This window comes from Salvelinus fontinalis, unplaced genomic scaffold, assembly GCF_029448725.1.
Source record: "Salvelinus fontinalis isolate EN_2023a unplaced genomic scaffold, ASM2944872v1 scaffold_0195, whole genome shotgun sequence".
Lineage (NCBI taxonomy): Eukaryota > Metazoa > Chordata > Actinopteri > Salmoniformes > Salmonidae > Salvelinus > Salvelinus fontinalis.
Window position 1 is genome coordinate 281,965 of NW_026600404.1, and position 12,675 is coordinate 294,639.

The 12,675-nt window shown below is 45.0% G+C and overlaps 5 non-coding genes across 5 annotated transcripts; all 5 read right to left on the minus strand.

Moving 5' to 3' along the window:
* Positions 1 to 1,175: 1,175 nt before the first annotated feature.
* On the minus strand, positions 1,176 to 1,248 carry trnar-ccu (transfer RNA arginine (anticodon CCU)). Its single transcript has one exon. It is a non-coding gene; the product is annotated as a tRNA-Arg (tRNA).
* A 2,729-nt stretch (positions 1,249 to 3,977) lies between these two features.
* On the minus strand, positions 3,978 to 4,050 carry trnar-ccu (transfer RNA arginine (anticodon CCU)). Its single transcript has one exon. It is a non-coding gene; the product is annotated as a tRNA-Arg (tRNA).
* A 1,605-nt stretch (positions 4,051 to 5,655) lies between these two features.
* Positions 5,656 to 5,728, minus strand: trnar-ccu (transfer RNA arginine (anticodon CCU)). Its single transcript has one exon. It is a non-coding gene; the product is annotated as a tRNA-Arg (tRNA).
* Positions 5,729 to 8,739: 3,011 nt separating this feature from the next.
* Positions 8,740 to 8,812, minus strand: trnar-ccu (transfer RNA arginine (anticodon CCU)). The gene has a single exon. It is a non-coding gene; the product is annotated as a tRNA-Arg (tRNA).
* Positions 8,813 to 10,975: 2,163 nt separating this feature from the next.
* Positions 10,976 to 11,048, minus strand: trnar-ccu (transfer RNA arginine (anticodon CCU)). The gene has a single exon. It is a non-coding gene; the product is annotated as a tRNA-Arg (tRNA).
* Positions 11,049 to 12,675: the final 1,627 nt, after the last annotated feature.

Consider the following 12,675-nt stretch of genomic DNA (forward strand, 5'->3'; position numbering starts at 1 on the left):
CTCTGGGTTATGGGCCAAGCACGCTTCCGCTGCGCCACTCTGCTTCCAACCACCCAAGCTTGGACCCACAAACCCTGACTTAGGAGTACAGTATCTTATCCATTAGGCCACTGGGGCACTGTGTTATCAGTATGACCTATATGAACTGATAGTAGAGGTAAAAACATATATAATGGCAGGCACTGACAAATGCCCATGAAATTACGATTTTTTTAAAATTTTTGTTCGTACTCCATTGCTAAAAAAACAGGTTAGCAGATGATGGTTTCGATCCATCGACCTCTGGGTTATGGGCCAAGCACGCTTCCGCTGCGCCACTCTGCTTCCAACCACCCACGATTGAACCCACAATCCCTGGCTTAGGAGTACAGTATCTTATCCATTAGGCCACTGGGGCACTGTGTTCTCAGTGTGACCTATACGAACTGATAGAAGAGGTAAAAAAATATATAATGGCAGGCACTGACAAATGCCCATGAAATTACGAATGTTTTATTTTTGTTCATACTCCATTGCTAAAAAAACATGTTAGCAGAGGATGGTTTCGATCCATCGACCTCTGGGTTATGGGCCCAGCACGCTTCCGCTGCGCCACTCTGCTTCCAACCACCCCAGATGGGACTTGAACCCACAATCCCTGGCTTAGGAGGCTAGTGCCTTATCCAGTAGGCCACTGGGGCACTGTGTTCTCAGTATGACCTATACGAACTGATAGAAGAGGTAAAAAAATATATAATGGCAGGCACTGACAAATGCCCATGAAATTACGATTTTTTTTATTTTTGTTCGTACTCCATTGCTAAAAAAAACAGGTTAGCCGAGGATGGTTTCGATCCATCGACCTCTGGGTTATGGGCCCAGCATGCTTCCGCTGCGCCACTCTGCTTCCAACCACCCCAGATGGGACTTGAACCCACAATCCCTGGCTTAGGAGGGAAGTGCCTTATCCATTAGGCCACTGGGGCACTGTGTTCTCAGTATGACCTATACGAACTGATAGAAGAGGTAAAAATATATATAATGGCAGGCACTGACAAATGCCCATGAAATTACGAATTTTTTATTTTTGTTCATACTCCATTGCTAAAAAAACATGTTAGCAGAGGATGGTTTCGATCCATCGACCTCTGGGTTATGGGCCCAGCACGCTTCCGCTGCGCCACTCTGCTTTCAACCACCCCAGATGGGACTTGAACCCACAACCCCTGGCTTAGGAGGCCAGTGCCTTATCCATTAGGCCACTGGGGCACTGTATTCTCAGTATGATCTATACGAACTGATAGAAGAGGTAAAAAAATATATAATGGCAGGCACTGACAAATGCCCATGAAATTACGAATTTTTTATTTTTGTTCGTACTCCATTGCTAAAAAAACAGGTTAGCAGATGATGGTTTCGATCCATCGACCTCTGGGTTATGGGCCAAGCACGCTTCCGCTGCGCCACTCTGCTTCCAACCACCCAAGCTTGGACCCACAAACCCTGACTTAGGAGTACAGTATCTTATCTATTAGGCCACTGGGGCACTGTGTTATCAGTATGACCTATATGAACTGATAGAAGAGGTAAAAACATATATAATGGCAGGCACTGACAAATGCCCATGAAATTACGATTTTTTTTAATTTTTGTTCGTACTCCATTGCTAAAAAAACAGGTTAGCAGATGATGGCTTCGATCCATCGACCTCTGGGTTATGGGCCAAGCACGCTTCCGCTGCGCCACTCTGCTTCCAACCACCCAAGATTGAACCCACAATCCCTGGCTTAGGAGTACAGTATCTTATCCATTAGGCCACTGGGGCACTGTGTTCTCAGTGTGACCTATACGAACTGATAGAAGAGGTAAAAAAATATATAATGGCAGGCACTGACAAATGCCCATGAAATTACGAATTTTTTATTTTTGTTCGTACTCCATTGCTAAAAAAACAGGTTAGCGGATGATGGTTTCGATCCATCGACCTCTGGGTTATGGGCCCAGCACGCTTCCGCTGCGCCACTCTGCTTCCAACCACCCCAGATGGGACTTGAACCCACAATCCCTGGCTTAGGAGGCTAGTGCCTTATCCAGTAGGCCACTGGGGCACTGTGTTCTCAGTATGACCTATACGAACTGATAGAAGAGGTAAAAAAATATATAATGGCAGGCACTGACAAATGCCCATGAAATTACGATTTTTTTTATTTTTGTTCGAACTCCATTGCTAAAAAAACAGGTTAGCAGATGATGGTTTCGATCCATCGACCTCTGGGTTATGGGCCCAGCACGCTTCCGCTGCGCCACTCTGCTTCCAACCACCCAAGATTGGACCCACAAACCCTGACTTAGGAGTACAGTATCTTATCCATTAGGCCACTGGGGCACTGTGTTATCAGTATGACCTATATGAACTGATAGAAGAGGTAAAAACATATATAATGGCAGGCACTGACAAATGCCCATGAAATTACGAATTTTTTATTTTTGTTCGTACTCCATTGCTAAAAAAACAGGTTAGCAGAGGATGGTTTCGATCCATCGACCTCTGGGTTATGGGCCCAGCACGCTTCCGCTGCGCCACTCTGCTTCCAACCACCCAAGATTGGACCCACAAACCCTGACTTAGGAGTACAGTGTCTTATCCATTAGGCAACTGGGGCACTGTGTTCTCAGTGTGACCTGTAGGAACTGATAGAAGAGGTAAAAAAATATATAATGGCAGGCACTGACAAATGCCCATGAAATTACGAATTTTTTATTTTTGTTCGTACTCCATTGCTAAAAAAACAGGTTAGCAGATGATGGTTTCGATCCATCGACCTCTGGGTTATGGGCCAAGCACGCTTCCGCTGCGCCACTCTGCTTCCAACCACCCAAGCTTGGACCCACAAACCCTGACTTAGGAGTACAGTATCTTATCCATTAGGCCACTGGGGCACTGTGTTATCAGTATGACCTATATGAACTGATAGAAGAGGTAAAAACATATATAATGGCAGGCACTGACAAATGCCCATGAAATTACGATTTTTTTAAAATTTTTGTTCGTACTCCATTGCTAAAAAAACAGGTTAGCAGATGATGGTTTCGATCCATCGACCTCTGGGTTATGGGCCAAGCACGCTTCCGCTGCGCCACTCTGCTTCCAACCACCCACGATTGAACCCACAATCCCTGGCTTAGGAGTACAGTATCTTATCCATTAGGCCACTGGGGCACTGTGTTCTCAGTGTGACCTATACGAACTGATAGAAGAGGTAAAAAAATATATAATGGCAGGCACTGACAAATGCCCATGAAATTACGAATGTTTTATTTTTGTTCATACTCCATTGCTAAAAAAACATGTTAGCAGAGGATGGTTTCGATCCATCGACCTCTGGGTTATGGGCCCAGCACGCTTCCGCTGCGCCACTCTGCTTCCAACCACCCCAGATGGGACTTGAACCCACAATCCCTGGCTTAGGAGGCTAGTGCCTTATCCAGTAGGCCACTGGGGCACTGTGTTCTCAGTATGACCTATACGAACTGATAGAAGAGGTAAAAAAATATATAATGGCAGGCACTGACAAATGCCCATGAAATTACGATTTTTTTTATTTTTGTTCGTACTCCATTGCTAAAAAAAACAGGTTAGCCGAGGATGGTTTCGATCCATCGACCTCTGGGTTATGGGCCCAGCATGCTTCCGCTGCGCCACTCTGCTTCCAACCACCCCAGATGGGACTTGAACCCACAATCCCTGGCTTAGGAGGGAAGTGCCTTATCCATTAGGCCACTGGGGCACTGTGTTCTCAGTATGACCTATACGAACTGATAGAAGAGGTAAAAATATATATAATGGCAGGCACTGACAAATGCCCATGAAATTACGAATTTTTTATTTTTGTTCATACTCCATTGCTAAAAAAACATGTTAGCAGAGGATGGTTTCGATCCATCGACCTCTGGGTTATGGGCCCAGCACGCTTCCGCTGCGCCACTCTGCTTTCAACCACCCCAGATGGGACTTGAACCCACAACCCCTGGCTTAGGAGGCCAGTGCCTTATCCATTAGGCCACTGGGGCACTGTATTCTCAGTATGATCTATACGAACTGATAGAAGAGGTAAAAAAATATATAATGGCAGGCACTGACAAATGCCCATGAAATTACGAATTTTTTATTTTTGTTCGTACTCCATTGCTAAAAAAACAGGTTAGCAGATGATGGTTTCGATCCATCGACCTCTGGGTTATGGGCCAAGCACGCTTCCGCTGCGCCACTCTGCTTCCAACCACCCAAGCTTGGACCCACAAACCCTGACTTAGGAGTACAGTATCTTATCTATTAGGCCACTGGGGCACTGTGTTATCAGTATGACCTATATGAACTGATAGAAGAGGTAAAAACATATATAATGGCAGGCACTGACAAATGCCCATGAAATTACGATTTTTTTAAATTTTTGTTCGTACTCCATTGCTAAAAAAACAGGTTAGCAGATGATGGCTTCGATCCATCGACCTCTGGGTTATGGGCCAAGCACGCTTCCGCTGCGCCACTCTGCTTCCAACCACCCAAGATTGAACCCACAATCCCTGGCTTAGGAGTACAGTATCTTATCCATTAGGCCACTGGGGCACTGTGTTCTCAGTGTGACCTATACGAACTGATAGAAGAGGTAAAAAAATATATAATGGCAGGCACTGACAAATGCCCATGAAATTACGAATTTTTTATTTTTGTTCGTACTCCATTGCTAAAAAAACAGGTTAGCGGATGATGGTTTCGATCCATCGACCTCTGGGTTATGGGCCCAGCACGCTTCCGCTGCGCCACTCTGCTTCCAACCACCCCAGATGGGACTTGAACCCACAATCCCTGGCTTAGGAGGCTAGTGCCTTATCCAGTAGGCCACTGGGGCACTGTGTTCTCAGTATGACCTATACGAACTGATAGAAGAGGTAAAAAAATATATAATGGCAGGCACTGACAAATGCCCATGAAATTACGATTTTTTTTATTTTTGTTCGAACTCCATTGCTAAAAAAAATAGGTTAGCAGAGGATGGTTTCGATCCATCGACCTCTGGGTTATGGGCCCAGCACGCTTCCGCTGCGCCACTCTGCTTCCAACCACCCAAGATTGGACCCACAAACCCTGACTTAGGAGTACAGTATCTTATCCATTAGGCCACTGGGGCACTGTGTGATCAGTATGACCTATATGAACTGATAGAAGAGGTAAAAACATATATGATGGCAGGCACTGACAAATGCCCATGAAATTACGAATTTTTTATTTTTGTTCGTACTCCATTGCTAAAAAAACAGGTTAGCAGAGGATGGTTTCGATCCATCGACCTCTGGGTTATGGGCAAAGCACGCTTCCGCTGCGCCACTCTGCTTCCAACCACCCAAGATTGGACCCACAAACCCTGACTTAGGAGTACAGTATCTTATACATTAGGCAACTGGGGCAATGTGTTCTCAGTGTGACCTATACGAACTGATAGAAGAGGTAAAAAAATATATAATGGCAGGCACTGACAAATGCCCATGAATTTACGAATTTTTTATTTTTGTTCGTACTCCATTGCTAAAAAAACAGGTTAGCAGAGGATGGTTTCGATCCATCGACCTCTGGGTTATGGGCCCAGCACGCTTCCGCTGCGCCACTCTGCTTTCAACCACCCCAGATGGGACTTGAACCCACAACCCCTGGCTTAGGAGGCCAGTGCCTTATCCATTAGGCCACTGGGGCACTTTGTTCTCAGTATGACCTATACGAACTGATAGAAGAGGTAAAAAAATATATAATGGCAGGCACTGACAAATGCCCATGAAATTACGAATTTTTTATTTTTGTTCGTACTCCATTGCTAAAAAAACAGGTTAGCAGATGATGGTTTCGATCCATCGACCTCTGGGTTATGGGCCCAGCACGCTTCCGCTGCGCCACTCTGCTTCCAACCACCCAAGATTGGACCCACAAACCCTGACTTAGGAGTACAGTATCTTATCCATTAGGCCACTGGGGCACTGTGTTATCAGTATGACCTATATGAACTGATAGAAGAGGTAAAAACATATATAATGGCAGGCACTGACAAATGCCCATGAAATTACGAATTTTTTATTTTTGTTCGTACTCCATTGCTAAAAAAACAGGTTAGCAGAGGATGGTTTCGATCCATCGACCTCTGGGTTATGGGCCCAGCACGCTTCCGCTGCGCCACTCTGCTTCCAACCACCCAAGATTGGACCCACAAACCCTGACTTAGGAGTACAGTATCTTATCCATTAGGCAACTGGGGCACTGTGTTCTCAGTGTGACCTATAGGAACTGATAGAAGAGGTAAAAAAATATAAAATGGCAGGCACTGACAAATGCCCATGAAATCACGAATTTTTTATTTTTGTTCGTACTCCATTGCTAAAAAAACAGGTTAGCAGATGATGGTTTCGATCCATCGACCTCTGGGTTATGGGCCAAGCACGCTTCCGCTGCGCCACTCTGCTTCCAACCACCCAAGCTTGGACCCACAAACCCTGACTTAGGAGTACAGTATCTTATCCATTAGGCCACTGGGGCACTGTGTTATCAGTATGACCTATATGAACTGATAGAAGAGGTAAAAACATATATAATGGCAGGCACTGACAAATGCCCATGAAATTACGATTTTTTTAAATTTTTGTTCGTACTCCATTGCTAAAAAAATAGGTTAGCAGATGATGGTTTCGATCCATCGACCTCTGGGTTATGGGCCAAGCACGCTTCCGCTGCGCCACTCTGCTTCCAACCACCCAAGATTGAACCCACAATCCATGGCTTAGGAGTACAGTATCTTATCCATTAGGCCACTGGGGCACTGTGTTCTCAGTGTGACCTATACGAACTGATAGAAGAGGTAAAAAAATATATAATGGCAGGCACTGACAAATGCCCATGAAATTACGAATGTTTTATTTTTGTTCATACTCCATTGCTAAAAAAACATGTTAGCAGAGGATGGTTTCGATCCATCGACCTCTGGGTTATGGGCCCAGCACGCTTCCGCTGCGCCACTCTGCTTCCAACCACCCCAGATGGGACTTGAACCCACAAACCCTGGCTTAGGAGGCCAGTGCCTTATCGAGTAGGCCACTGGGGCACTGTGTTCTCAGTATGACCTATACGAACTGATAGAAGAGGTCAAAAAATATATAATGGCAGGCACTGACAAATGCCCATGAAATTACGATTTTTTTTATTTTTGTTCGTACTCCATTGCTAAAAAAAACAGGTTAGCAGAGGATGGTTTCGATCCATCGACCTCTGGGTTATGGGCCCAGCACGCTTCCGCTGCGCCACTCTGCTTCAAACCACCCCAGATGGGACTTGAACCCACAATCCCTGGCTTAGGAGGACAGTGCCTTATCCAGCAGGCCACTGGGGCACTGTGTTCTCAGTATGACCTATACGAACTGATAGAAGAGGTAAAAAAAATATATAATTGCAGGCACTGACAAATGCACATGAAATTACGATTTTTTTTATTTTTGTTCGTACTCCATTGCTAAAAAAAACAGGTTAGCAGAGGATGGTTTCGATCCATCGACCTCTGGGTTATGGGCCCAGCACGCTTCCTCTGCGCCACTCTGCTTCCAACCAGCCCAGATGGGACTTGAACCCACAATCCCTGGCTTAGGAGGCCAGTGCCTTATCCATTAGGCCACTGGGGCACTGTGTTCTCAGTATGACCTATACGAACTGATAGAAGAGGTAAAAAAATATATAATGGCAGGCACTGACAAATGCCCATGAAATTACGAATTTTTTATTTTTGTTCGAACTCCATTGCTAAAAAAACAGGTTAGCAGATGATGGTTTCGATCCATCGACCTCTGGGTTATGGGCCCAGCACGCTTCCGCTGCGCCACTCTGCTTCCAACCACCCAAGATTGGACCCACAAACCCTGACTTAGGAGTACAGTATCTTATCCATTAGGCCACTGGGGCACTGTGTTATCAGTATGACCTATATGAACTGATAGAAGAGGTAAAAACATATATAATGGCAGGCACTGACAAATGCCCATGAAATTACGATTTTTTTTAATTTTTGTTCGTACTCCATTGCTAAAAAAACAGGTTAGCAGATGATGGTTTCGATCCATCGACCTCTGGGTTATGGGCCAAGCACGCTTCCGCTGCGCCACTCTGCTTCCAACCACCCAAGATTGAACCCACAATCCCTGGCTTAGGAGTACAGTATCTTATCCATTAGGCCACTGGGGCGCTGTGTTCTCAGTGTGACCTATACGAACTGATAGAAGAGGTAAAAAAATATATAATGGCAGGCACTGACAAATGCCCATGAAATTACGAATGTTTTATTTTTGTTCATACTCCATTGCTAAAAAAACAAGTTAGCAGAGGATGGTTTCGATCCATCGACCTCTGGGTTATGGGCCCAGCACGCTTCCGCTGCGCCACTCTGCTTCCAACCACCCCAGATGGGACTTGAACCCACAAACACTGGCTTAGGAGTACAGTATCTTATCCATTAGGCAACTGGGGCACTTTGTTCTCAGTGTGACCTATACGAACTGATAGAGGTAAAAAAATAGATAATGGCAGACACTGACAAATGCCCATGAAATTACGAATTTTTTATTTTTGTTCATACTCCATTGCTAAAAAAAATATGTTAGCAGAGGATGGTTTCGATCCATCGACCTCTGGGTTATGGGCCCAGCACGCTTCCGCTGCGCCACTCTGCTTCAAACCACCCCAGATGGGACTTGAACCCACAATCCCTGGCTTAGGAGGCCAGTGCCTTATCCAGTAGGCCACTGGGGCACTGTGTTCTCAGTATGACCTATACGAACTGATAGAAGAGGTAAAAAAATATATAATGGCAGGCACTGACAAATGCCCATGAAATTACGATTTTTTTTATTTTTGTTCGTACTCCATTGCTAAAAAAAACAGGTTAGCAGAGGATGGTTTCGATCCATCGACCTCTGGGTTATGGGCCCAGCACGCTTCCGCTGCGCCACTCTGCTTCCAACCACCCAAGATTGGACCCACAAACCCTGACTTAGGAGTACAGTATCTTATCCATTAGGCAACTGGGGCACTTTGTTCTCAGTGTGACCTATACGAACTGATAGAAGAGGTAAAAAAATATATAATGGCAGACACTGACAAATGCCCATGAAAATACGAATTTTTTATTTTTCTTCGTACTCCATTGCTAAAAAAACAGGTTAGCAGATGATGGTTTCGATCCATCGACCTCTGGGTTATGGGCCCAGCACGCTTCCGCTGCGCCACTCTGCTTCCAACCACCCAAGATTGGACCCACAAACCATGACTTAGGAGTACAGTATCTTATCCATTAGGCCACTGGGGCACTGTGTTATCAGTATGACCTATATGAACTGATAGAAGAGGTAAAAACATATATAATGGCAGGCACTGACAAATGCCCATGAAATTACGAATTTTTTATTTTTGTTCGTACTCCATTGCTAAAAAAACAGGTTAGCAGAGGATGGTTTCGATCCATCGACCTCTGGGTTATGGGCCCAGCACGCTTCCGCTGCGCCACTCTGCTTCCAACCACCCAAGATTGGACCCACAAACCCTGACTTAGGAGTACAGTATCTTATCCATTAGGCAACTGGGGCACTGTGTTCTCAGTGTGACCTATACGAACTGATAGAAGAGGTAAAAAAATATATAATGGCAGGCACTGACAAATGCCCATGAAATTACGAATTTTTTATTTTTGTTCGTACTCCATTGCTAAAAAAAGAGGTTAGCAGATGATGGTTTCGATCCATCGACCTCTGGGTTATGGGCCAAGCACGCTTCCGCTGCGCCACTCTGCTTCCAACCACCCAAGCTTGGACCCACAAACCCTGACTTAGGAGTACAGTATCTTATCCATTAGGCCACTGGGGCACTGTGTTATCAGTATGACCTATATGAACTGATAGAAGAGGTAAAAACATATATAATGGCAGGCACTGACAAATGCCCATGAAATTACGATTTTTTTTAATTTTTGTTCGTACTCCATTGCTAAAAAAACAGGTTAGCAGATGATGGTTTCGATCCATCGACCTCTGGGTTATGGGCCAAGCACGCTTCCGCTGCGCCACTCTGCTTCCAACCACCCAAGCTTGGACCCACAAACCCTGACTTAGGAGTACAGTATCTTATCCATTAGGCCACTGGGGCACTGTGTTATCAGTATGACCTATATGAACTGATAGAAGAGGTAAAAACATATATAATGGCAGGCACTGACAAATGCCCATGAAATTACGATTTTTTTTAATTTTTGTTCGTACTCCATTGCTAAAAAAAAAGGTTAGCAGATGATGGTTTCGATCCATCGACCTCTGGGTTATGGGCCAAGCACGCTTCCGCTGCGCCACTCTGCTTCCAACCACCCAAGATTGAACCCACAATCCCTGGCTTAGGAGTACAGTATCTTATCCATTAGGCCACTGGGGCACTGTGTTCTCAGTGTGACCTATACGAACTGATAGAAGAGGTAAAAAAATATATAATGGCAGGCACTGACAAATGCCCATGAAATTACGAATGTTTTATTTTTGTTCATACTCCATTGCTAAAAAAACATGTTAGCAGAGGATGGTTTCGATCCATCGACCTCTGGGTTATGGGCCCAGCACGCTTCCGCTGCGCCACTCTGCTTCCAACCACCCCAGATGGGACTTGAACCCACAAACCCTGGCTTAGGAGGCCAGTGCCTTATCGAGTAGGCCACTGGGGCACTGTGTTCTCAGTATGACCTATACGAACTGATAGAAGAGGTAAAAAAATATGTAATGGCAGGCACTGACAAATGCCCATGAAATTACGATTTTTTTTATTTTTGTTCGTACTCCATTGCTAAAAAAAACAGGTTAGCAGAGGATGGTTTCGATCCATCGACCTCTGGGTTATGGGCCCAGCACGCTTCCGCTGCGCCACTCTGCTTCCAACCACCCCAGATGGGACTTGAACCCACAATCCCTCGCTTAGGAGGCCAGTGCCTTATCCATTAGGCCACTGGGGCACTGTGTTCTCAGTATGACCTATACGAACTGATAGAAGAGGTAAAAAAATATATAATTGCAGGCACTGACAAATGCACATGAAATTACGATTTTTTTTATTTTTGTTCGTACTCCATTGCTAAAAAAAACAGGTTAGCAGACAATGGTTTCGATCCATCGACCTCTGGGTTACGGGCCCAGCACGCTTCCTCTTCGCCACTCTGCTTCCAACCAGCCCAGATGGGACATGAACCCACAATCCCTGGCTTAGGAGGCCAGTGCCTTATCCATTAGGCCACTGGGGCACTGTGTTCTCAGTATGACCTATACGAACTGATAGAAGAGGTAAAAAAATATATAATGGCAGGCACTGACAAATGCCCATGAAATTACGAATTTTTTATTTTTGTTCGTACTCCATTGCTAAAAAAACAGGTTAGCAGATGATGGTTTCGATCCATCGACCTCTGGGTTATGGGCCCAGCACGCTTCCGCTGCGCCACTCTGCTTCCAACCACCCAAGATTGGACCCACAAACCCTGACTTAGGAGTACAGTATCTTATCCATTAGGCCACTGGGGCACTGTGTTATCAGTATGACCTATACGAACTGATAGAAGAGGTAAAAACATATATAATGGCAGGCACTGACAAATGCCCATGAAATTACGAATTTTTTATTTTTGTTCGTACTCCATTGCTAAAAAAACAGGTTAGCAGACTATGGTTTCGATCCATCGACCTCTGGGTTATGGGCCCAGCACGCTTCCGCTGCGCCACTCTGCTTCCAACCACCCAAGATTGGACCCACAAACCCTGACTTAGGAGTACAGTATCTTATCCATTAGGCAACTGGGGCACTGTGTTCTCAGTGTGACCTATACGAACTGATAGAAGAGGTAAAAAAATATATAATGGCAGGCAAAGACAAATGCCCATGAAATTACGAATTTTTTATTTTTGTTCGTACTCCATTGCTAAAAAAACAGGTTAGCAGATGATGGTTTCGATCCATCGACCTCTGGGTTATGGGCCAAGCACGCTTCCGCTGCGCCACTCTGCTTCCAACCACCCAAGATTGGACCCACAAACCCTGACTTAGGAGTACAGTATCTTATCCATTAGGCCACTGGGGCACTGTGTTATCAGTATGACCTATATGAACTGATAGAAGAGGTAAAAACATATATAATAGCAGGCACTGACAAATGCCCATGAAATTACGATTTTTTTATTTTTGTTCGTACTCCATTGCTAAAAAAAGAGGTTAGCAGAGGATGGTTTCGATCCATCGACCTCTGGGTTGTGGGCCCAGCACGCTTCGCCTGCGCCACTCTGCTTCCAACCACCCAAGATTGGACCCACAAACCCTGACTTAGGAGTACAGTATCTTATCCATTAGGCAACTGGGGCACTTTGTTCTCAGTGTGACCTATACGAACTGATAGAAGAGGTAAAAACATATATAATGGCAGGCACTGACAAATGCCCATGAAATTACGAATTTTTTATTTTTGTTCGTACTCCATTGCTAAAAAAACAGGTTAGCAGACTATGGTTTCGATCCATCGACCTCTGGGTTATGGGCCCAGCACGCTTCCGCTGCGCCACTCTGCTTCCAACCACCCAAGATTGGACCCACAAACC